Source organism: Elephas maximus, chromosome 19 (genome assembly GCF_024166365.1).
Source record: "Elephas maximus indicus isolate mEleMax1 chromosome 19, mEleMax1 primary haplotype, whole genome shotgun sequence".
Taxonomy (NCBI): Eukaryota; Metazoa; Chordata; class Mammalia; order Proboscidea; family Elephantidae; genus Elephas; species Elephas maximus.
The window spans coordinates 6,779,531-6,805,813 of record NC_064837.1 but is presented as its reverse complement, the minus strand read 5'-3'; the positions used below and the strand labels follow the sequence as shown (position 1 = coordinate 6,805,813).

The following is a 26,283-nucleotide window of genomic DNA, read 5'->3' as shown; positions in this document are numbered from 1 at the left end:
GTCTCTCCTGATGACACTTCCAAAGGGAGCTAGTCTTACAATGTTCTGTTGTCATCCATAAGAATCAATAGGCTAATTTTTGAGGTAGATTGTCAGGCTTTTGTCTTAGTCTCTCTTACTATGATAAAAAAAAAAAAAGATTTTTTTTTTTTTTTTTAATGATAGCTCTGCTGAAATCTGTCCACCATGAGTGACCCTGCTGGTATGGAAATACTGTGGCATAGCCTCTAGCATCACAGCAATGAGTAAGTCATGACAGTACCACAAACTCGGTTCCTGGGTGGTGCAAATGGTTAAAATACTTGACTGCTAACCAAAAAGTTGGAGGTTTGAGTTCACCCAGAGGCCCCTCAGAAGAAAGCCCTGGCTATCTTCTTCCAAAAAAAATCAGCCTTCAAAAATCCTGTGGAGCACAGTTCTGTTCTGACACATATGGGGTTGCCATGAGTTGGAATTGACTCAGTGACAATGGGTTTTTCTACCACCATCTTTCATGTTCTATAATTGTTGTTAGGTGAGATTGATTTGGCTCCAACTCATAGCAACCCTGTGTACAACAGAATGAAACACTACCTGGTCCTGCACCATCGTTGCCTTGTTTGAGCCCATTGTTGCATCCACTGTGTCAATTCATCCATTGAGGGTCTTCCTCTTTTTTGCTGACCCTCTACTTTACCAAGCATGATGTCCTTCTCTAGGGACTGGTACCTCCTGGTAACATGTCCAAAGAGCGTGAATAACTTCTAAGGAACATTCTGGCTGTGCTTCTTCCAAGGTAGATTTGTTCATTCTTCTGGCAGCCTATGGTATATTCATTATTCTTTTCCAACGCCATAATTCAGAGGCATCAATTCTACGTTGGTCTTCTTGTATTGTCCAGCTTTCACATGCACGTGAGGTGATTGCAAATACCTTGGCTTGGGTCAGGTGCATCTTAGTCCTCAAAGTGACATAACACTTTAAAGAGGTCTTTTGCTGCAGATTTGCCCAATGCAATGTGTCCGTTGATTTCTTGACTATTGCTTCCATGGCCGTTGATTGTGGATCCAAGCAAAATCCGTTCTCTGTTTATCATGATGTTGCTTATTGGTTAAGTTGTGGGCATTTTTGTTTTCTTATGTTGAGGTGTAAATCCATACTGAAGGCTGTAGTTTTTGGTCTTCATCAGTAAGTGCTTCAAGTCCTGTTCAACTTTCAGCAAGCAAGGTTGTGTCATCTGCACATTGCAGTTTGTTAATGAGTCGTCCTCAAACTCTGATGCCTCATTCTTCATACAGTCCAGCTTCTTGGATCATTTGCTTAGCATACAGATTGAATAAGTATGGTGAAAGGATACAACCTTGACACACGCCTTTCCTGATTTTAAACCATGCAGTGTCTCCTTGTTCCGTTTGAGCGACTGCTTCTTGGTCTATGTACAATTTGTGAGCACAAATTGTGAGCACGGCGTAGTGTCCTGGAATTCCCGTTCTTCACAATGTTATTCATAACTTGTTATGATCCACACAGCCGAATGCCTTATCATAGTCAATGAAACATCTGACGTCAGCAATGGTATCCCTTGTTTCATATCCTCTTGTGAATCTGGCTTGAATTTCTGGCAGTTCCCTGTTGATGTACTGCTGCATCTGCTTTTGAATGATCTTCAGCAAAATTTTACTTGTGTGTGGTATTAATGATATTGTTTGATAATTTCCACATTTTGTTGGATCATCTTTCTTTGGAATGGGCACAGATATGGATCTCTTCCAGTCACTTGGCTAGGAAGCTGTCTTCCAAATTTCTTGGCATACACAAGTGAGCCTTTCCAGCATTGTATATGTTTGTTGAAACATCTCAATTGGTGTTCCGTCAATTCCTGGAGCTTTGATTTTTGCCAGTGCCTTCAGTGCAGCTTGGACTTCTTCCTTCAGTACTGTCAGTTCTTAATCACATGCTACCTCCTGAAATGATTGAACGTCAACCAGTTCTTTTTGGTGCAGTGACTCTGTTTATTCCTTGTATCATCTTTTAATACTTCCTGTATTGTTTAATATTTTGCCCATAGAATCCTTTAATACTGTACCTTGAGGCTTGAGTTTTTTCTTCAGTTCTTTCATCCTGAGAAATGCTGAGTGTGTTCTTCTCTTTTGGTTTTCTAAATTCAGGTTTTTGTACATATTGTTATAATACTTTGTCTTCTCAAGAGCCCTTTGAAATCTTCAGTTCTTCCATTGGCTTTAGCTACTCTATGTTCAAGAGCAAGTTCCAGAGTGTCTTCTGACGTTCATTTTAGTCTTTTATTTCGTTCCTGTGTTTTTAATGACATTTTGCTTTCTTCACATATGATGTCCTTGATGCCATCCCACAGCCTGTTTGGTCTTCGATCATTAGTGTTGAATGCATCAAATCTATTCTTGATCTCTAAAATCAGCTGGGATATATTTAAGGTCATTGTTTGGCTCTTGTGGACTTGTTTTAGTTTTCTTCAGCTTCAACTTTAACTTGGCGTAGGAGCAACTGATGATCTGTTCTGCAGTTGGCCCCTAGTCTTTTTTTAATTGATGACATTGAGCTTCTCCATCCTCTGTTTCCACAGATGTAGACATTTTGATTCTTGTGTATTTCATCCAGCGAAGTCTGTGTGTACGTTGTTGTTGTTAGGTGCCATTGAGTCAGTTCTGACTAATAGTGACCCTGTGCACAACAGAACGAAACACTGCCCGGTCCTGAGCCATTCTTAAAATCATTGTTATGCTTGAGCTCATTGTTACAGCCACTGTGTCAGTCCACCTCGTTGAGGGTCTTCCTCTTTTCTGCTGACCCTGTACTCTGCCAAGCATGATGTCCTTCTCCAGGGTCTGATCCCTCCTGACAACATGTCCAAAGTATGTAAGATGCAGTCTTGCCATCCTTGCTTCTAAGGAGCATTCTGGTTGTACTTCTTCTAAGACAGATTTGTTCGTTCTTTTGGCAGTCCATGGTATATTCAATATTCTTCGCCAACTCCACAATTCCAAGGCATCAGTTCTTCTTCAGTCTTCCTTATTCATTGTCCAGCTTTCACATGCATATGATGCGATTGAAAATACCATGGCTTGGGTCAGGTGCACCTTAGTCTTCAAGGTGACATCTTTGCTCTTCAACACTTTAAAGAGGTCCTTTGCAGCAGATTTACCCAGTGCAATGCATCTTTTGATTTCTTGACTGCTGCTTCCATGGCTGTTGATTGTGGATCCAAGTAAAATGAAACCCTTGACAACTTCAGTCTTTTCTCCGTTTATCATGATGTTGCTCATTGGTCCAGTTGTGAGGCTTTTTGTTTTCTTTATGTTGAGGTGCAATCCATACTGAAGGCTGTGGTCTTTGATCTTCATTAGTAAGTGCTTCAAGTCCTCTTCACTTTCAGTAAGCAAGGTTGTGTCATCTGCATAACGCAGGTCGTTAATGAGTCTTCCTCCAATCCTGATGCACCGTTCTTCTTCGTATAGTTCAGCTTCTCAGATTATTTGTTCAGCATACAGATTAAATAGGTATGATGAAAGAATACAACCCTGACGCACACCTTTCCTGACTTTAAACCAATCAGTATCCTCTTGTTCTGTCCGAACAACTGCCTCTTGATCTTTGTAAAGGTTCCTCATGAGCACAATTAAGTGTTTTGGAATTCCCATTCTTCGCAGTGTTATCCATAGTTTGTTATGATCCACACAGTCGAATGCCTTTGCATAGTCAATAAAACACAGGTAAACATCCTTCTGGTGTTCTCTGCTTTCAGCCAGGATCCATCTGACATCAGCAATGATATCCCTGGTTCCACGTCCTCTTCTGAAACCAGACTGAATTTCTGGCAGTTCCCTGTCGATATACTGCTGCAGCTGTTCTTGAGTAATCTTCAGCAAAATTTTGCTTGCGTGTGATATTAATGATATTGTTCTATAATTTCCACATTCAGTTGGATCACCTTTCTTGGGAATAGGCCCCCCACGTGTCTGTCTGTTAGTCTATGTTATAGCCACTGTTTATATTGTCAAAAAAAGATATTTGCAATGAATAAGTCGTTAGTCTTGTAAAATTCTATCATAGGATCTCCAGCGTTATTTCTGTTACCCAGGCTGTTTTCCAACTACCGATCCTTCTTCTTTGTTTCCAACTTTCACATTCCAATCACCAGTAATTATCAATGCATTTTGTTTACATGTTTGATCAATTTTAGACTGCAGAAGTTGGTAAAAATCTTCAATTTCTTCACCTTTGGCATCAGTGGTTGGTCTGTTGATTTGAATAACAGTCTTATTAATTGGTCTTCCTTGCAGGCATATGGATTATTATCCTACCACTGACAGTGTTGTGCTTCAGGATAGATCTTGAAATGTTCTTTTTATGATGAATGTGACACCATACCTTTTCAATTTGCCATTCCTGGAATAGTAAACCATACGATTATCCAATTCAAAATGGCCCATACCAGTTCATTGTAGCTCACTAATGCCTAGGATATCAATCTTTATGCATTCATTTTTGATGATTTTCAGTATTCCTAGATTCATATTTTGTACATTCCACATTCTGGTTATTAATGGATGTTTGCAGCTATTTCTTTTAATTTTGGGCTGTGGCACCTCAGCAAGGTCAACTCTACTTTGAAGAGGTGGCTTTTCCCCACTCGTATTTTGAGTGCCTCTGGATTTGAGGGGCTCATTTTCTAGCACTATATCATACAATATTCCACTGCTGTTCATAATTACTCCTACTTATCTCAAACGGAGTCCTTCTGTGGTGAAAACAGTTAAGCGCTTGACTACTAACTGAAAGGTTCGCGGTTGAAATATACCTAGAGGCACCTCAGGAAAAAAGACCTGCTTCTGAAAAGTCACGGTCATAGAAATTCTGGAGCACTGTTCTACTCTGCAACACATGGAGTCGCCACAACTCAGAATTGACTCAAAGGCAACTACTAATATTGGTATCTGGAATCTTGCTTTTTTTTTTTTTTTTATGTACCCATTACACAATGGCAGGCCCTATATTTATATATATGCCAGGGCCCTTGGTGAAGTAGACCTTAGGTTACCCAGACTTCCTTACCTCTCACTACTGGCCAGGACTGCAGCCAGGCCAATTTTTTAGTGCTTCTCCACACCAGCCTGCACAATGTTGTACTGTATGAATATAAAAAAAACTAATATGGAACTACACAAATAATTTTTTATGATTTAATGTGGGCAAGTGCAAGGTCATGCTTGTGGGCAAGCCATTCCCGGAATGTACCGGGATGCTGATACTTCTCCTGGTCCAGGTGAGTAGCAGTGTGGAACTGAGACTTTCTTACTGTGGTATAGCCCCAACCGTGGATCACTAGCCCCTTTCACCCCTTCATCAGATTTTGGGATTTCTTCTCCATGTGTAAAAGAGCAGTAGCTTCCTTCTCTGTCAGGCTTATCAATTGTTTCGTCTTTTCATTTCTGGCTAAAATTTTAATTATCTACAGCAGTATTTATCAGACTTTCTTAATCATACTGTCTTGGTCATTTAGTGCTGCTATAACAGAAATACTGCAAGTGGATGGCTTTAACAAAGAGAAATTTATTCTCTCATAGTCTAGTAGGTTACAAGTAAAAATTCAGGGTGTCAGCTCCAGGGAGGACATTGTTTCTCTGTCGGCCTTCTCATCAATGTTCTTCTGGACTAGGAGCTTCTTCACGCAGGGACCCCAAGTCCAAAGTGTGTGCTCTGCTCCCGGTGCTTCTTTCTTGGTGGTATGAGGTCCTCCTGTCTCTCTGCTTGCTTCTCTTATCTCTCAAGAGATTTCCTCAAGACACAATCTAATCCTGTACATTCAGTCTTGCCTCAGTAACGCAACTGCTGCCCATCCTCCCTCATTAACATCACAGAGGCAGGATTTATAACATGTAGGAAAATCATACAATATCAGGAATCATGGCCCAGCCCAGTTGATAAACACATTTTTGGGGGACATAATTCAATCCATGACACATACCCCTTTGATAAGCCTAAAATTTGTATGCTATCTCCACTGGAATCTTTCAAATTCTGATACATGTGCCAGAAAGTTAGGGGAGAGGGCATGCCAAGCCTTACACCCATCTCCATCATCCTGGATAAATCTATCAAGCATGTTGTCATGGATTGAACTGTGTCCTCCAAAAATATGTGTATCAATTTGGCTAGGCCATGATTCCCAGTATTGTGTGATTGTCCACCATTTTGTCATCTGATGTGACTTTTCTATGTGTTGTAAGTCCTACCTCTATGATATTAATGAGGTGGGATAGGTGACAGTTATGTTAATGAGGCAGGATGCAATCTACGAGATTGGATTGTGTCTTGAGTCAACCTCTTTTGAGATATAAAAGAGAGAAGCGAGCAGAGAGACGGGGGGACCTCATACCACCAAGAAGCAGCACTGGGAGCACAGCATGTGCTTTGAACCTGGGGTTCCTGTGTGGACAAGCTCCTAGTCCAGGGGAAGATTGATGAGAAGGACCTTTGTCCAAAGCTGACAGAGAGAAATCCTTCCCGTGGTGCTGACACCCTGAATTTGGACCTCTAGACTGTGAGAAAATAAATTTCCCTTTTTTAAAGCCATCTACTTGTGGTATTTCTGTTATAGCAGCACTAGATGACTAGAACAGAATTTGTTACCAGGAGTGGGGTACTGCCCTAACAGATACCTAAAATGTGGAAGTGATTTTGATGCTGTTAATGGATAGAAGACTAAGAAGGAAGTGAGGAGAACTGTTAACACTGGAGAAGGCGTAGACGCTGAGAAACAGCAGCAGAGAACTGGCTGCAGCAGAGAACTGGCAGCAGCAGAGAAACAGCAGCAGCAGAACCAGGAGACCAGCACCAGACAGCGCTGGAGCTGACCCATGGAGTGAGAGGGCTGAGTACCTTTGCTCAGGAAGCTTCCTGGTGGAGTGGGCCACCTCTGGGTACTTATCGGTGGAGCTAGGCTTGCTGATCCACAGAGTGAGAGAACTGAGTACCTTCCTGCTGAAGTTTATTGGCAGAGTGGGGTGTCTCCAGGCACTTATCAGTGGAGGTACAGAACTTTGTGAAACCCTTGTCCCAGCAGGGCAGACACATGCAGAGAGGCCCGAGGGTCTGAGAGGCCAAGGAACCAGGAAGCAGAAGCTAAAGAGACAAGGAACACAGGAAGCCAAGCTGCCTCAGTCTCAAAGGGTATGGCCACTACCTCTGGAGTTTCAAAGGTTGGAGCCATGGCCTCTGGTGTTTCTAAGGGTGGAGTTGCCACTACTCTGATGAACTAGGAGAATGGTGCACCTAAAGCCAAGGGAGCAGAGTTGCCGTCCTAGTGGACTTGGAAGGCGGAACTGAAGCCCAGGGCCTAGGGCCCTCCACGCAGATTCTGGAGAGTGTGGCCAATACCTAGAGTATGGAGGGCAGGCCATTGTATAAATAGTCTCAGAGAACAGAGGATTATTTTCGAAGCCTTGAGGGCTAAGATAATATGTTCTACTGACTTGCTAAGGCCTGTTATCCCTTCTTTCCCTCCAGTTTCTCCCATTTGTAATGGAAATGTCTAACTTGTGCCTGTTCTGCCGTTGTACCTTTGGGAGCAGATAACTAGTATTCTAGATTTCACAGATGAAGAGGAATTTTTTTATTTTTATATTTTTTAAAGTTTTTATTGTGGTTTAAGTGAAAGTTTACAGAACAAATCAGTCAAAAATATGGAACATTTCACAAATTTGCGTGTCATGTTTGCACAGGGGCCATGCTAATCTCTGTATTGTTCCAATTTTAGTATATGTGCTGCCACAGCAAGCAGAGGAATTTTTGGATTTTGTGTTTGAAGTTAAGACTTCTGCTATGATATGGGGTGAATATGTTTTACATGTAGCGAGGAAGGACATGAATTTTGGGAGGCCAAAGGGTGGAATGTCATGAATTGAATTTTGTCCCCCCAAAATACGTGTATCAATTTGGCTAGGCCATGATTCCCAGTTGTGTGATTGTCCACCATTTTGTCATCTGATGTGATTTTCCTATGTGTTGTAAATCATACCTGTATGCTGGGTATGATGTTAATGAGGCAAGACTCAGTCTACAAGGTTGGACTGTGTCTTGAGCCAATCTCTTTGGAGATATAAAAGAAAGAAGCAAGCAGATAGACAGGGGAACCTCATACCACTAAGAAAGCAACACTGGGAACAGAGCACGTCCTTTGGATCCCGAGTTCCTGTGAGGAGAAGCTCCTAGTCCAGGGGAAGATTGATGAGAATGACCTTCCTCCAGAGCCGACAGAGAGAAAAAGCATTCCCCTGGAGCTGACACCCTGAATTTGGACTCATAGCCTTCTAGAATGTGAGAGAATAAATTTCTCTTTGTTAAAGCCATCCTCTTGTGGTATTTCTGTTATAGCAGCACTAGATGACTAAGACCCATGTTTTGGTAACTTCCCTGTACGTTGAGCAGGTAAAGATTAATTTGTTGAAGCAAGGCTAGGGTGAAAGGTAAGGAAGTGCATTGTTTTCAGCTGCCACCAAGTGGGCCCCCAACTCATGGTGACTCCCATGCAGAACAGAATAAAACACTGTCTGGTCCTATGCCATCTCCATGATAGGTTGCACACTGGACTGCTACGATTGATCTGTAGGGTTCTCATTGTCTGATTTTTAGAAGTAGATTTCCAGACGTTTCTTTCTTGTTTGTGACAGTCTGGAAGCTCCACAGAAACCTGTTCAGCATCATAGCAACACGCAAGCCTCTGACAGACTGACAGAAGGGTGATGGCTGCGCTTGAAGTATATTGGCTGGGATTTGAACCTGGGTCTCTTGCATGAAAGCTGAGATTCCCACCACTGAACCATCAGTGCCTCATAAAAGCTCATATATAAAATAAATATACATGTGTATGCATATAGTATGTGCATGTCTGTGGGCATACACGTACTCAGATATACTCCCATATACACATATACATTTTTTTCTGTTGTTTTAATTCTTCCCTTCTCCCTGGTACAGTCCTCCTCTGAAGTGCCCCTCTTGTTTTCCCCTCTTTCTCTTTTTATCTCTTGGCCACTCCTTATGTTTTCTTTTTGGTTTATTCTTTCTCTGCCTGTTTTGAAGACTTCCTGTACTTTCCACAGATCTTAAAGTGGTAGATATTCTGAGTCTGGTTAACTGTTAGAGTTGGAGTGTTGTGAGAAAACCATTCAGCTTCTTCCCCTCCCCTCACTGTCCCACTCCCACATATCTACCCCGCACCCACACGCCCTCCACCACCTCTATGCCCTCCCCCTCCCCCACATACCCACTCCCACACTGCATTTGAAATGCTGCTTGGATTTCCAGCGAGACCCCTCCCACTTGCCTTCACTTCATATCTCTTCTGCTTTTGCAGAGAAGTGAGGATAAAAGGTGCCTGTAGTGTGATGAATTACTTAGTATGACCTTTCTCACCATGGTCTTGTAACTCCCAACCAGTTGATTTGGCGAGACTGTGCAAATAAGATAATTGTGGCCCACCAAGGGGATTGGTCAGTTTTGCCTTAAAAGAGAGACAATTCCAGAGCAGAAAGAAGAGCCCACCACCACCAAGAAATGAGAGAACAGCAGGAGAGACCTGGCAGCAGTAGGAGACTGCGCAGTGGCCTTCCTGACCCACGGAGAGAGAAAGCTGAGTGACTTTGGGGCTGAGACTGAGGGCCAGGGAGAGGCATGCCTGCAGGCATGGCTGGGGAGAGGCTGTCCTGATGGAAGAACTGTGTCCTGAGTGTGGCTGAGTCTGAATTGTAACTGCTACTTCCCTAATAACCCCATAATTGTAAGTATGTCTGTGAGTTCTGTGTGGCCATTGCAATGAATTATCAAACCCAGCTGAGAAGTAGAGAGTGCTTTGTGAGGGGCAGTTGGTGTCAGAATTGGTAAAGATGGCAGAGAGAGGAGACTTGTCTGGCCTCCACCTCATGGGAGTTAGTCTTGCGCTGTTGATCTTGGTTCTCTTTCCCCCTTGTGAAGTTAGAGGAGGTCAGATACTGCTCTCACACTGTTTTTACAGTGTATTAGTTATCTAGTGCTGCTGTAACAAATACAAGTGGATGGCTTTAACAAACAAATTTATTCTCTCATAGTCTAGGAGAATAGAAGTCTAAATTCAGGGCACCAGCTCCAGGGAAAGGCTTTCTCTCTCTGTTGTCTCTGGGAGAAGGTCTTTGTCATCACTCTTTCCTCAGGTCTAGGGTCTTCTCAGTGTAGGGACCCCGAATCCAAAATACGCACTCCACTCCTGGCTGTGGTAATGAGGTTCCACTCCTCTCTACTCGCTTCTCTCTTTTCTGTCTCAAAAAAGATTGATTTAAAATACAGCCTAATCCTGTAGATTGTACCCTGCCTCATGAACATAACTGTCTAATCATGCCACATTAAAATCATACAGATTAGGATTTACAACCCCGGATAATTACATATGATCACAAAATGAAGGACAGCCACACAGTACTGGGAATTATGGCCTAGCCAAGTTGACACACATTTTAGGGGAACACACTTCAATCCCTAACCAAAGGACTGTACTGCAGGTTGCTCTTCTGATTTTCAAAAAGACCCTGCCCTGCCTTTGTTATCTCCTTGGTCTCTTAGGTATCTGTAGAATATAGTCGAGGAGGGAGGAGAAGCCGCATGCCTCTGGCGATTATCCTTCAAGTGTTTAGAGTTTGCAGAGATATACACAGGTGCCTATTTTATTTCCTTGCACATCCCTCCCCCACCCTTTTATACCCATTCTGTGAGGAAATAAGTGGTTTCCCCTCATATTCAGTAAATGTTTATTGTTTTTGATACTGGGAGGATTACAGAAATAGCCTTGGTTGAGTAGCAAAGACTGAAATAGTGAATAAGAGAATATAGTATGTAACAGAGATAGTGACTAAAACGCCAGTTGGAGTTTGAGGTGGAGAATGGACCTGTCCGCGAGGTCTAGACGTGTAAACTCATCTGGCTAGAGCCCCATGACTTCATTTTATAGGACAGGGAACTGGAAAAGAGAAACTAGGGAATTTGCCCGACATCGAAGCAAATAAGTGGTAGACTAGAATTCTACCCAGACACTGCTGAGGTCCCAAACTGACCACTGGGTAGTGCACACATAGGCCAGATGCAAATAGCACTGCAAAAGCTTTGAAAACTTCCTCTCCTCTCCTTTTATTGCTTGAGAGGCTTCATGGAGGCTTTTAAGTGAGACTTTAAGAATAGTTCAGAGTTAAATTAGGGGAAGAACAGGCAGTCCCTAGGAAAAAAACAAAGTACAGAGAGGTTGGAATAGAGGTTGCATTTTTACATGTCAGTGGGACAGACAGATGTTTAGAATGTTGAGGGTATTATGGAGGTTGATGGCAAATCAGGTACTGGGGGAGACCAGGCTCTGGAGAGCTATGAAGACTAAGCACAGGGTTGAGATATGATTTGTTAGACAGTGGGGAGTTACTGAAGGCATTTGAAAGGGAGGATGAGATTATAAGAGTAGTGTTTTTGAGATTATAATAATAGTACTTTATCTGCAGTATATGGAGTGGATTGAAAAATGGGAACTGTAGAATGAAGAAGGCTCGTGTTTATAGAACCGTCCACCCAACAACAGTGGGATGCATAGTCTTTTTAAGTACTCATGGAACATTCTGCAAGGTAGAATGTATCTTGGGCCATAAAATAATATTTAGTGAATTTAAAATTTTGAAATAATAGTGTGTTCTCTAACAATAATGGAATCAAACTAGAAATCAGCAACAGAAAATAGCTGGAAAATACCAAATGTTAAACAACACATCTTAATAATCCATTGGTCAAAGAGGAAATTTCAAGGGAAATTAGGAAATATTTTGAGCTGAACCCAAGTGAATACACAACATATCATGTAGTTAAAGCAGTGCTTTGAGGAGAATTAAGATTATTAAATGCTTGTACTAGAAGAGAAGGTCTCAGATTAATAACGTAAGCTTTCACCTTAAAAAAATAGAAAAAGATGAACAAAAGCCCAAATCAAGCAGAAGGAAAGGAGTAATAAAGAGATGAGTGGAAATTAATGAAATAGAAAACAGGAAAACAATAGAGTCCTGAAAGCAAAAAGCTGATGTTATAAAAAGATAAATAAAAGTAATAAAGCACTAACCAACCTGGCTAAAGAAAACAAAAAAAGACACAAAATACTAATGTCAGGAAAGAGGTGATATCACTACAGACCTGACAAGAGACTGAAAGGATAAAAAAGAATACCGTGAACAACTCGATATATATAAGTTAAACAACTTAGAAAAAATATACCAATTCCTTGAAAGCCACAGATTACCATAACCCACCAAAGAAAAAACAGATAACTGAATAAAGAAACTGGGTTCTTCAAACAAACAGATGGACAAACAACTTTCGGCCTAGATGGTTTTGCTGCTGAATTCTGTCAAACACTTAAAGAAATAATAATAATTCTACACGATCTCTTTCAGAAAATAGAAGGAGAGAACACTTCCCAACTGTCTTATGAGGCCAGCATTACCTTGATAACAAAACCAGAAAAAAACAGTACAAGAAAATGAAATTATAAACCAATATGTCCCATGAATATATTTGTAAGTTTCTCAAAAATATCAGCAAATCAAATGCAGCAATATATAAAAAGAACAATACGCTATGACCAAGTGGGGTTTATTCTAGGAATATATATCAAACATTCACAAATCAATCAATGTAAACTCTCATATTAACAGACTGAAGAAAAACCATACGCTTGTATCAATTGATGCAGAAAAAGCATATGACAAAGTTCAAAATTGATTCATGATAAAATGTCTCATCAAACTTGGATAAAGGAGATTAACAAAATGTGAAAAAGGACATCTACAAAAAACCTACCGCTAACATCACACTTAATGGTTAAAGACTGAGTGCATTTCCTCTAAGATTGTAGCCAAGTTGAGGATGTCCCATTGTGCTGGGGATCCTAGTCAGCACAGTAAAGCAAGGAAAAGAAAGAAAAGACATATAGATTGGAAACAAAACTGTACCTGTTTGTGGATGATGGCATTGTCTTTATAGAAGCTACTTTAGCAATGTACAAAAAGCTCCTTGAACTCATAAGTGAATTTAACAAGGTCTGGGGGTTCAGGGTCAACATACAAAAATCAATTGTATTTATACGCACCTTGCAGTGAACAATTAAAACTGAAATTTAGAAAACAATAGTTAAGGATAAGTCTAACAAAATATGTACAGGATCTGTATGCTGAAAACTTAAACACTGGTGAAAGAAATCAAAGACCTAAATAAGTAGAGAGACAAATTGTAGTCATGCATTGGAAGATTCAATCTATTTATAATGTCACTTCTGTCCATATTGATTTACAATCAGAATTTCAGCTCATCAGTATTGTCAGTCACTATTGTCAGTCTTCTCGGTTTTCATCACTCTGGTGTGTAGTTATATTTCACTGTACTTTTAATTTGCATTTCACTAACAACTAATGATGTTGGATACCTTTTCATGAGCTTATTGGACTTTCAGATATCCCCTTTTGTGAAGTGCCTGTTCGGTCTTTTCCCCATGCTTAAGTGGGATTCTTTACCTTTTCCTGTTGATTTGTAGGGGTTCTTTATACATACTTTGGATATAAATTCTTTGTAAGTTATTACCAACATTTTCTGCCAGTCGTTGCTTGCCTTTTCATTTTCTTTTTTTATTAAAAATTTTTTAATCGAACTTTAGATGAAGGTTTACAGAACAAACTAGTTTCTCATCAATTAGTACACACATTGTTGTATGACATTGGTTAACAACCCCACGACATGTCAACACTCTCCCTTCTCAACCCTGGGTTCCCTATTACCAGCTTCCCTGTTCCCTCCTCTCTTTCAGTCCCTGCCCCAGGGCTGGTGCAACCCTTTAGTCTTGCTTTGTTCCATGGGCCTGTTCAATCTTTGGGTGAAGGGTGAACCTCAGGAGTGGCCTCATGACTGAGCTGAAAGGGTGTCTGGGGGCCATGCTCTCATGCTCTCAGGGTTTCTCCAGTCTCTGTCAGGCCAGCAAGTCTGGTCTTTCTTTGTGGGTTAGAATTTTGCTCTACATTTTTCTCCAGCTCTGTCCGGGACCCTCTGTCGTGATCCCTGTCAGAGCAGTCAGTGGTGGTAGCTGGGCACCATCTAGTTGTACTGGACTCAGTCTGGTGGAGGCTGTGGTAGATGTGGTCATTAGTCCTTTGGACTAACCTTTCTCTTGTGTCTTTAGTTTTCTTCATTATTCCTTGCTCCCAAAGGGGTGAGACCAGTGGAGTATCCTACATGGCTGCTCGCAGGCTTTTAAGACCCCAGATGCTACTCACTGAAGTAGAATGTAGAACATTTTCTTTATAAACTCTGTTTGAGCTAGATGTTCCCCGAGATCATGGTCCCTACAGCCCTCAGCTCAGCAATTCGGTCCCTCAGGGAGTTTGGGTGTGTCCTTCGAGTTTTGTGGCCTTGCCTTGTACAGGTTGTGCTGGCTTCCCCAGTATTATGTATTGTCTTACCCTTCACCAGAGTTACCACTTATCTTTTGTCTATTAAGTGTTTCTCCGTCCCTGCCCTGCCATAACCATCAAATGTTGTTTCTTTCTGTATGTTTACCTTTTCATGAGTTTTTACGGTAGTGGTCTCATGCAATATTTGTCCTTTTGTGATTGACTTATTTCACTCAGCATAATGTCCTCCAGATGCATCCATGTTACGAGATGCTTCACAGATTCATCGTTGCTATTTATCATTGAGTTTACTGCTGTCATCTTGTAGTGCTTTTTTTGTGGTGCTAACGTTTTCTTTGTTCCTCTTACTGTCCTGTGCTGAGTTCCTTTTTTGTTTGTGGTTTTTTTTTCATTTCTTTTCTTTTTGTAGATTTTGTTTTTATTGAGACTTTATGTTTTTCTTTATTTTGATGAGTAGGTTTATTAACTTTCTTTGTGGTTACCTTGAAATTTACCCTTATCTTCCTAGGTTTGAACCAGTCTATTATTACTTGGTATCACCTTGCCTTCCTCTCCATTAGAAAGTTCTATGCCTGTACTGTTTATTCCCTCTTTTATTGTTCTGACGTTACTGTCATTTATAGATTTTAACCTCTCTGGTTCCCTGTTGCAATTGTTTTGGTTTTGGATAGTCCTTGAGAGTGCATTTCCTAGGTTGATATCCAGCTGGTACAATCTTGCATCCTAGATTCAGGCTGTGGTCTGATGTTGTTTGTTCTCAGACCGAAGGACTCCCTTTAATAATTCTTGTGAGTTTGGTTTGGTTTGTATGTATTCCCTTAATTTCTGTTTGTCTGGAAATGTCCTAATTTCACCATGATATTTGAATGAAAGTTTTGCAGGTTATATTATTCATGGTTGGCAATTTTTTTCTTTCAAGGTTTTATATATGTCATCCCGTTGCCTTCTTGCCTGCATGGTTTCTGCCGAATAATCAGAGCTTACTCTTATTGTTTCTCCTCTGTATGTGACTTTTTGTTTTTCTCGGGCTGCTCACAGGATTTTTTCTTTGTCTTTGGTTTTAGCGAGTGTGGTTATGATATGCCTTGATGTTTTTCTTTTGGGGTCTATCCTATATGGGATTTGTTGAGCTTCTTGGATGGTCAGCTTTTCATCATTCATGATATTAGGGAAGTTTTCTGTCAGCAATTCTTCACTGATCCTCTCTGTGTTTTCTGTTTTCTTTCCCTGTTCTGGAACTCCGATCTCTTGTAAATTTTTGCTTTTGGTTGTATTCCACGTAATTCTCAAGGTTTCTTCATTTTTTTTTGTTCTTTTTTCAGATTTTTCCTCAAACACAGTGTTTGTCTTCAATTTCACTGATTCTGTCTTCTGTCATTGCAAACCTGGTCATCAGCCCTTCAATGACACTGTCCATTTCTGAAATCTTGTTGTTTATCTTTTGGATTTCTAATTGTTGTTTTTGTATGGTTTCTAGTTGTGAATTTATTTTGGCATTTTGTTCCTGTATTACTTTCCTGAATTATTCCATTTTTTGTCTGTATTTTCCATGAATTTGTCTGCCTTTTCTATATTTGTCTATTTTTTTTCTTATTTTTGCCTGCTTTTTGCTTCAACTCTTAGAGTGCTCTGAATATTAGAGATTTGAATTCCCTGTCAGGTAGTTCTAGTGCCTTTTCCTCTACTGGAAGGTCATCTGGTGTTTTATTTTGGATGTCTTCTGGAACCATCCTGCCCTGTTTTTTTTGTGTTTTGATATTGTCTACTGTCTTCAGGACATTCAGTAGTTATTTTCTTCATTTCTTGATTGTAGATTTGATTGTTTAATCCTGCTTTTTTGTTTTATTTGGTTATGTCTGAGTAGGCAGGCTGTGCATTCTTTGTTGTTTGCTTGTCTGTAGACACGATACTTTTTGGCCCTTTTCCAGTGGGCAGGGGCAGTTATTCAGCTATGGTGCGGCAGGGCAGGTCCAGTGGGTGGTCTGTCTCTTGCTGGGAACTTCCTGAAGCTGCTTTCCCATACTCCCTGTCTGCTGATCTCCGACATAGGTGGGGCAAATCTAAGTGGCATGGATGCTACACTTCCCGGCTGGCCATGCCACTGCAGCAAACCAGGAAGCTTGGAGGTAGAGCAGCGGGGAGAGAATGGGGGATGGGGAAGTGTGTATTGCTGGTTACTGCGTGCTCTGTCTCCAGCGGGAGTTCCACGAAGCTGCTTTCCCATGCTTCCTGTCTGCCAGTCCCTGACTGGAGTCCAAGATGGCAGATCTGTGTTACGTTAGCTGATGGGGCTCTCTGCAGGTATCTCTCCTTGCTGTCTGTCCTCTGTCAGTTTCTTATTCCATTTGGTGCTTGGCTGAGTTCTCTATCTCTTTATTTGGCACTTTGGGTTCCAGGAATGACATTTGTATTTTACTTAGCTTTTGGGTCTTTACTGTGGAGGGATGGCATGGTGCTTCTGTCGATGGCGCCACGTTGGCCAGAAATCCCTTCTTATTTTCTTAATGATGTCCTTTGATGAACAGAGTTTTTAATTTTGATGAAGTTCAAGTTGTCATTTTTTTCTTTTATGGTTAATAGTTTTTATTTCTGTTGAAAAAAATTATATTCTGTGCTTTGTTCTAGAAGCATTATTATTTTACCTTTCATATTTAGGGCTATAAAAAAAGTCAGTTGCTGTCCAGTTAACTCCAACTCATAGTGACAGTTCTGTGCTTTTCAGAGTAGAACTGTGCTTCATAGCATTCTCAGTGGCTAATATTTTTAATATTTTGGAAGTAGATCACCAGGCCTTTCTACCAAGGGACCTCTGGATAGACTTGAACCTCCAACCTTTTGGTTAGCAGTCAAGAGTGTGAACAGCCTGATCACCCAGAGACTTTATTTAGGTCTACACTCCGCCTCAAATGAATATTGGAGTGTGGTGCAACCTAAGGTCAGTTTCACTTTTTTCAGTCAAATATCCAGCACCGTTTCTTGAGAAACTCATCTTGTCTCCATTGTATTGTGGTCTTTTTCACAAATCAATTCATGGCATATGTGGATCATTTTTAGGCTCCCTTTTCTGTTTCATTTTACCCATCTTTTAAATGTTTTAAATATTCTTTTGTAACCACCCAATATTGAATAGTAGAATTTTAAAACCTTCAACTGAAAAATGTAAAAGTAAAAAAGTTACAGCTTATGGTAAGTGGGGAGTATTTCATCAGGATTTACTTCTGTGTTATGACCCGGAAAGTAGATCTGATAAACTTTTGTTGCGCCTGTATTGTGTGCTTGGGACTGTCGTGGGATTGTGAAAATTAATGAGGTGGACCATATCCTTGAGGAACATATGGACTAGTGAGAGAGACAGACCATAGAGTACCTTCACTGAGGCACTGTACAGTGTAAGTCAGGTGGCAATAACATTTCCAAGTAGACATGGCTACCAAAACCCAAAAAACCGAACCTGTTGCCATCGAGTCAATTCTAACTCATAGTGACCCTATAGGACAGAGTAAAACTGTCCCATAGTTCAAGGGATGGCTGGTAGATTTGAACTGCTGACCTTTTGGTTAGTAGCCAATCTCTTAACCACTACGCCAAGCTACCAAGCAGTTAGAATTAGGAGATAGAGCTTGGGAAAGAGGATTGAATGGTGGAGATTTTATGTTATCTCAGAGCAATAGTCATTGAGGGCATGAGAATGCATGACCCTGGGGAGAGAAATCTTTGTTTCCTTCCCTTATGCTGATAGTCAGAGGCTCTGAAACCTGGATCTAAAACCCTTGAGAAGGCTGTGTGGAAGAGGAAGATGCCATCATGGTTTATAGCTGTGGTTAGCTGCCATAACCTTTATGATCTTCCCAATTATGCCCATCAGATTGGAGTTAGGCATTTGGGAAGATGTCTGGCAGTAATGACAATCTCACCGATTGGGAAGATTTAGGGTATATTTGAACAAACAGCTGAGTTAAGAGGAGACTACACTGTTGGCTAAGGAGGCACTGGCCAAATCTGACATGAGCCAAGACAGGACAGTTGCACAAGTCAATAAGGCTTAGAGACAATCAGAATGTAAAACTAGGTATGGTGATACGATGGGAAAGGATATGATGTCTTCAGGGGTTTCTCTTTACCTGGATGTTGGTTATAGAGAACAGCATTCACAGTGAAACTGAGGTTTCAAAGAGATTATTTTGTTTGTTTGCTCAGAAGGTTGTTCACCAAGAGTTGTAAATGTGTCTTGAGTACAGTAAATTGTGATCGTTATGTTTGTGCAGGCACCTGAGTTCATTTCAGTCAACTCATTCATTTGATGTATATTGAATTTTTTGCTGTGTGTATTATGCAGTGTTAGAAAGCCAGTCTCCTTGCTTTAGAAAAGACTCAAAGGAGTTGGATAGGCCATCACTGTTAGGCAATAGCTCTTGTTGGCCTTGCTTGGCCTTGAGAGCTATGCCAGTAGGTATCAGACAGTTGACCTCAAATTCTGATTTCAAAGTACCAACTAAAGAAAACAGACAGAACAAAAGATGGGAAGAAGAGCATTATCTTTCCTTCCTTTAGCATATTTTCTGAGCAATATGAATCAGAACCTTTATGATTTCATGTTCACAGTGCTGCTTATTGAAAAAATAGCTCAGCTTGTATTATGGTTTGACTGACATACTATAGGGAAAGGTCAGTTTAGCCCTTTTGCTTTTGCTTGTCAGCTTCCAGGATTATTCTGACAGTAACGGTAGAAGATCTGAAAACTATATTTCCAGTTTCCACTCAAATACCCGAGGTCCTGGCACTGGGATGGCCCTTGAGTTTCATTAGGTCTAGGGACCGATTCCAGTTGATTGACGGTTTGCTTGGATGCCCATTGAAGGATTGAGAGCCTGAGCTTGAATTTGGTCAAGAAGGGTTACAATAGGTAAGGGGTCGGCAAACTTTTCTGTATTGGGCCAGATAGTAAATATTTTAGGCTTTGTGGGCCATATTGTCTTTTTTTGGAACTATTCACCTTTGCTCTTATAATGTGAAAGCAGCCACAGTAATAGGGAAGTGAATGAGCATGGCTGTGTTCTAGTAAAACTAGTGAAGAACACTGATACTTGAATTTCATCTAATTTTCTTGTCACAAACTATTATTCTACTTTTGAGTTTTTTTTTCAATAGGTTAAAAATGTAAAAAGTATTCTTAGCTTATGGGCTGTATAAAAACAGGCAGTGGGCCCAATTTGATCTGTAGGCTATAGAGTGCTGACCCCTGCAATAGATTGTGAATGACTGTCTTTGGCTTAGAAGAGAAATTGGTGTTTGTCTGGGTTAAAACTGCAAGGCCTCAGGGAGTTCAATTCCAAGAGGTCTAGGGAGCATAAACCTCCATAGTAAGGCCATAGTTTACCTAATAAACCCTTGCTGTTAATTATTCATGGAAAGATACCAAGTCTACAATGCAAACCATTTGCAAACCAGGATACAATTGTCCCATCTTTTTATACCTTGAGTGGAACTGATGATGGCTGAACAAAAACAATTGTTTTCAGCGGGGAAGGAGATCCATTGAATAAAGAAATGTTGGTTCTGGCTGCCCTCTTGCCTAGTTACTGCACCACCCTCCCCCTCCCATGGTGTGTATCAGACTCTGAGGCTGGACTTAGGGAGGGGCAGTTGTTCTGCCCTCACAAATGATGTCGCAGCCAACAAGAAGTGCTGGACAGACTGCTTTGTTAAACTACCAAGATGGCGGTGGTATAGGTAGACCTTTCGTCTTATCTGCTGCATTGTCATTTTGCTTTCTACCTTCTTTCACTGCAGAGTCTCTTAGCTCAGAAATCTGCCTTGGTAATATTTACAGCTGAGTATAGACTGTATTAGGCTCTTACCGTCAGACTTTCTTGACAGTGACCATCCCCAACAGCATGTTTCTTGGAGGACGTGATTGCTGATTATGATAAAAGGAATGACTGTTCAGTGCTAAGGGGATACTGAGCTTCTGTTAAGGGTGATGAAAAAATTCTGAAATGCTTAAGGGTGATGATTGAAAAACATGATGTACATAGTGCATGCCCTTGAACTATACATGTGAAGGTTGTTGAAATGACAGATGCTTTATTACCTATATATTAATGAGCATGGGATGGGGGGATAACTTAAGAATTTCGAGTTGCTGTAATACGTCTAATCAACTTGCTAACCATCACACCCCCTTGTAATGCTCCCGTTATCTTTGTGTCTCCAGTGGAGGAGATAAACCCTGCTGGGGAAAGTAACTCAATAAGGCAGGGTGGTGTTGCTATGAATTCTTCACCACCTTCCTCAAATGGGCACCCATTGATGCCTCTGAATGAGATTAGCATGTTCCCTCATTCTCCAAAACTATAGTATTTTTTTCTCTTTTCTCAAACTTCTGCCACCTTGAAACTATTAGATGGATGGAAGTGATCTTAATTTCTTGCTGTGAAGTCTACCCGTTGACATAGAGTTGATCCTGACTTATAGCAACCCCATAAAACAGAGTAGAACTGCCCAATAGGGTTTTCAAGGCTGTAATCTTTTTTTTTTAATTGTGCTTTAAATGAAAATTTACAAATCAATTCAGCCTCTCATACAAAAATTGGTATACACCTTGCTATATACTCCTAGTTGCTGTCCCCCTGATGAGACAGCACACTCCTCTCCACCCTGTATTCCCCTGTCCATGCAGCCAGCTTCTGTTCCCCTCTGCCCTCCGATCTTCCCTTCAGACAGGAGCTGTTCACATAGTCTCATGTGTCTACTTGAGCTAAGAAGCTCACTCCTCACTAGTATCATTTTCTACCTTATAGTCCAGTCCAGTCCCTGTCTGAAAAGTTGGCTTTGGGAATGGTTCCAGTCTTGGGCTGACAGAAGGTCTGGGGACCATGACCTCCAGGATCCTTCTAGTCTCAGTCAGACCATTAAGTGTGGTCTTTTTACGAGAATTTGAGGTCTGCATCCCACTGCTCTCCTGCTCCCTCAGGGGTTCTCTGCTGTGTTCCCTGTCAGGGCAGTCATCAGTTGTAGCCAGGCACCATGTAGTTCTTCTGGTCTCAGGCTGATGTAGCCCCTGGTTTATGTGGCCCTTTCTGTCTCTTGGGCTCAAAATTACCTTGTATCTTTGTTGTTCTTCATTCTCCTTTGCTCCAGGTGGGTTGAGGCCAATCGATGAATCTTAGATAGCCGCTTGCTTGACTTTAAGGCCCCAGATGCCACTCACCAAAGTGGGATGCAGGATATTAATAGATTTTATTATGCCAATTGACCTAGGTGTCCCCTGAAACTGTGGTCCCCAAACCCCCGCCCCTGCTACGCTGGCCTTTGAAACATTCAGTTTATTCAGGAAACTTACTTGCTTTTGGTTTAGTCCAGTTGTGCTGACCTCTCCTGTATTGTGTGTTGTCTTTCCCTTCACCTAAAATAGTTCTTGTCTACCATCTAATTAGTGAATACCCTTTTCCCTCCCTCCCCACCCTTGTAACCATCAAAGAATATTTTCTTCACTGTTTAAACTATTTAAGTTCAAACAATAGTGGTCTCACACAATATTTGTCCTTTTGCAACTGACTAACTTCACTCAGCGTAATGCCTTCCAGATTCTTCCATGTTATGAAATGTTTCACAGATTCATCACTGTTCTGTATTGATGCGTAGTATTCCACTGTGTGAATATACCGTAATTTATTTTTCCATTCCTGCGGTGATGGGCACCTTGGTTGCTTCCATCTTTTTGCTGTTGTAAACAGTGCTGCAGTGAACATGGGTGTGCATATATCTGTTTGCGTAAAGGTTCTTCTCTAGGATATATTCCAAAGAGTGGGATTGCTGGATCGCATGGTAGTTCTATTTCTAGCTTTTTAAAGAAGCACCAAATCAATTTCCAAAGTGATTGTGCCATTTGACATTCCCACCACCAGTGTATAAGTGTTCCAGCCTCTCCACAACCTCTTCAACATTGATTATTTTGTGTGTTTTGGATTAATGCCAGCCTCATTGGAGTGGGATGGAATCTGATTGTAGTTTTGATTTGCATTTCTCTAATGGCTAATGATTGTGAGCATTTCCTCATATATCTGTTGGCTACCTGAATGTCTTCTTTAGTGAAGTGTCTGTTCGTATCCTTTGCCTATTTTTTAATTGTGTTATTTGTCTTTTTGTAGTTGAGTTTTTGCAGTATCACGTAGATTTTAGAGTGACTAGAAATGTCATAGCTAAAAACTTTTTCCTAGTCTGTAGGTAATCTTTTAACTCTTTTGGTAAAGTCTTTGGATGAGCATAGCTGTTTGATTTTTAAGAGCTTCCAGTTACCTAGTTTCTCTTCTGGTGTTTGTGCGTTGTTAGTAATGTTTTGTATGCTGTTTATGCCATGTTATTAGGGCTCCTAGTGATGTCCCTATTTTTTCTTCCACGATCATTATCATTTTAGGTATCATATTTCGGTCTTTGATCCATTTTGAGCTCGTTTTTATACAAGGTGTGAGGTATGGGTCTTGTTTCATTTTTTTTGCAGATGGGTATCCAGTTATACCAGCACCATTTGTTAAACAGACTATCTTTTCCCCATTTAACTGACTTTGGGCCCTTGTCAAATATCAGCCACTCCTGTGTGGATGGATTTATGTCTGTATTCTCAATTCTTTTCCATTGTCTTTATCTATTTGTTGTTGTACCAGTACCAGGCTGTTTGACTACTGTGGTGGTATAATAGGTTCTAAAATCAGGTCATGTGAGGCCTCCCACTTTGTTGTCCTTTTTCAGTAATGCCTTACGTATCCAGGGCCGCTTTCCCTTCCATGTGAATTTGGCGATTTGTTTCTCCATCTCATTAAAAAATGTCATTGGAATTTGGATCGGAATTGCATCTTATCTGTAGATCACTTCTGGTAGGGTAGACATTTTTACAATGTTAAGCCTTCCTATCCATGAGCAAGGTATGTTTTTCTGCTTATGTAGGTCTCTTTTAGTTTCTTGCAGTAGTGTCTTGTAGTTTGTGTAGGTACTTTATGTCTCTGGTTAGATTTATTTCAAAGTATTTTATCTTCTTGGGAGCTACTGTAAATGGTATTGATTTGGTGATTTCCCCTTTGTTATTTTTTTGTTGTTGGTATAGAGAAATCCAACTGATTTTTGTATGTTTATCTTGTATCCTGGTACTGTGCTGAACTCTTCTATTAGTTTCAGTAGTTTTCTTGAGGATTCCTTAGGGCTTTCTGTGTATAAGATCATGTCATCTGCAAATAGAGATACTTTTACTTCTTCCTTAGCAATCTGGATGCCCTTTATTTCTTTTTTCTAGCCTAATTGCTCTGGCTAGGACCTCCAGCACAGTGGCGAATAGGAGCGGTGATAAAGGACATCCTTGTCTGGTTCCTGTTCTCAGGGGGAATGCTTTCAGACTCTCTCCATTTAGGATGATGTTGGCTATTGGCTTTGTTTAAATGCCCTTTATTATGTTGAGGAATTTTCCTTCTATTCCTACCTTTGCTGAGAGTTTTTATCATGAATGGGTTTTGGACTTTGTCAAATGCCTTTTCTGGTTCATTTTATAAGATCATATGGTTCTTCTCTTCTGTTTTATTTATACGATGGATTACATTGATTGTTTTTCTAATGTTGAACCATCCCTGCATACCTGGTATGAATCCCCCTTGGTCATGGTGAATTTTTTTTTTGATATGTTGTTGAATTCTATTGGCTAGAATTTTATTGAGAATTTTTGCATCTAAGTTCATGAGGGATATTGGTCTGTAATTTTCTTTTTTTGTGGTTTCTTGACCAGGTTTTGGTATCAGGGATATGCTGGTTTGGGAGTGTTCTTTTCTATGCTCTGAAATACCGTTAGTAGTAGTGGTGTTAACAACTCTTCTCTGAAAGTTTGATAGAACTCTCTAGTGAAGCCATCTGGGCCAGGGATTTTTTTTTTTTTTTTTTTTTGGAGTTTTTAAATTATCTTTTCAGTCTCTTCTTTTGTTATAGGTTTATTTAGTTCTATTTCTGTTTGTGTTAGTTTCATTAGGTAGTGTGTTTCTCGAAATTCATCCGTTTTTTTCTAGGTTTTCAAATTTGTCGAAGTACAATTTTTTGTAGAAATCTGATACAATTATTTTCGGTTGGGTCTGTTGTGATATCACCCATCTTATTTCTTATTCGGGTCATTTGCTTCCTCTCCTGTTTTTCTTTTGTCAGTTTGGCCAGTGGTTTATCAATTTTGTTAAATTTTTCAAAGAACCAACTTTTGGTCTTGTTTATTCTTTCAGTTGTTTTTCTGTTCTTTATTTTATTTAATTCTGCTCTAATTTTTATTATTTGCTTTCTGCTGGTGACTGAGGGTTTCTTTCATTTCTCTATTTCTTTTTGTTCAAGTTGTAGGGATAATCCTTTGACTTTGGCCCTTTCTTCCTTTTAGATGTGTGTATTTATTGATATAAATTGGCCTCTGAGCACTGCTTTTGCTGTGTCCCAAAGTTTCTGATAGGAAGTGTTTTCATTCTCATTGGATTCTGTGAATTTCTTTATTCCATTCATAATGTCTTCTATAATCTTGTCATTTTTGAGCAGGGTATTGTTCAGTTTGCAAGTGTTTCTTTTCCCTGCTTTTTTTGTTATTGATTTCTACTTTTATGCCCTTATGGTCAGAGAAGATGGCTTTGTAATATTTTGATGTTTTGGATTCTGTTAAGGCTTGCTTTATGACCTAATACGTGGTCTATTCTAGAGAATGTTATATGTGTGCTGGAAAAGAAAGTATACTTGGCTGCTGTTGGGTAGAGTGTTCTGTATGTGTCTATGAGGTCAAGTTGGTTGATTGTGGCATTTAGATTTTCCGTGTCTTTATTGTGCTTCTTTCTGGGTGTCCTGTCCTTCACTGAAAGTGGTGTGTTGAAATCTCCTACTATCACTGTGGAGCTCACTTTTCAGTGAAGTCAGAGTTTGTGTTATATATCTTGTAGCCCTGTCATTGGGTGCATAAATATTTAATTTGGTTATGTCCTCCTGGTATAACCCCAGTGCCGTCGAGTCAACTTCCTCCTGGTATAGTGGTATAAAAGTGTCCGTTTAATCATTATATAGTGTCCTTTCTTACTCTTTTTGGTGGATTTAACTTTAAAGTCTATTTTGTCAGGAAAAGAGCCACACCTGCTCTTTTTCAGTTGTGGTTTGCTTGATGTATTTTTTTCCTTCCTTTGAGTTTTAGTTTGTTTATGTCTTTAAGTCTAAGGTGTGTTTTCTTGTAGGTTCCACATAGACGGTTTGTGTTTTTTAATCCATTCTGCCACACTCTGTCTCTTTATTGGTGCATGTAGTCCATTTACATTCAGCGTAATTATGGATAGGTATGAGTTTAGTGGTGTTATTTCTATGTCTTTTTTTTACACGTCGTTGACAGTTTCTTTTTCCCACTTAATTTTTTGTGCTGAGTAGTTTATATATTGTCTTTTCCTCTTATTCGTTGTTGATTTTGTTTTTGCTGAGTCTTTATTTTTTCTTGTATTTTATTTTGATGAGTAGGATTGTTAGTCTCCTTTGTGGTTACCTTAATACTTACCCTTAGTTTTCTAAGTTTAAACCTTAGTTTTATTTCTTTCTATCGCCTTGACTTCCTCTCCATGTGAAAGTCTGCGACTACATTTTTTAGTCCGTCTTTATTGTTTTAATGTTATCTTCCTTTGCATAATGACATCGCTGTTTCCCTGTTTTGAGCTTTTTTTATCTTGTTTTATTTTTGTGATTTCCCTATCTGTATTGACATCTGGTTGCCCTGTCCTGGGTTCTAGTCTTGGGTTGATATCTGATATTATTGATTGTCTAAGCAGTGAACTCC

General features: G+C 40.3%; 1 protein-coding gene and 1 pseudogene across 3 annotated transcripts in view; one reads left to right on the top strand and one right to left on the bottom strand.

The window, feature by feature from the left end:
• Window positions 1-26,283, top strand: part of ARHGAP44 (Rho GTPase activating protein 44) — a 261,017-nt gene that overhangs the window by 21,423 nt on the left and 213,311 nt on the right. The window lies entirely within an intron of this gene.
• On the bottom strand, window positions 7,692-7,791 carry LOC126063322 (uncharacterized; annotated as a pseudogene).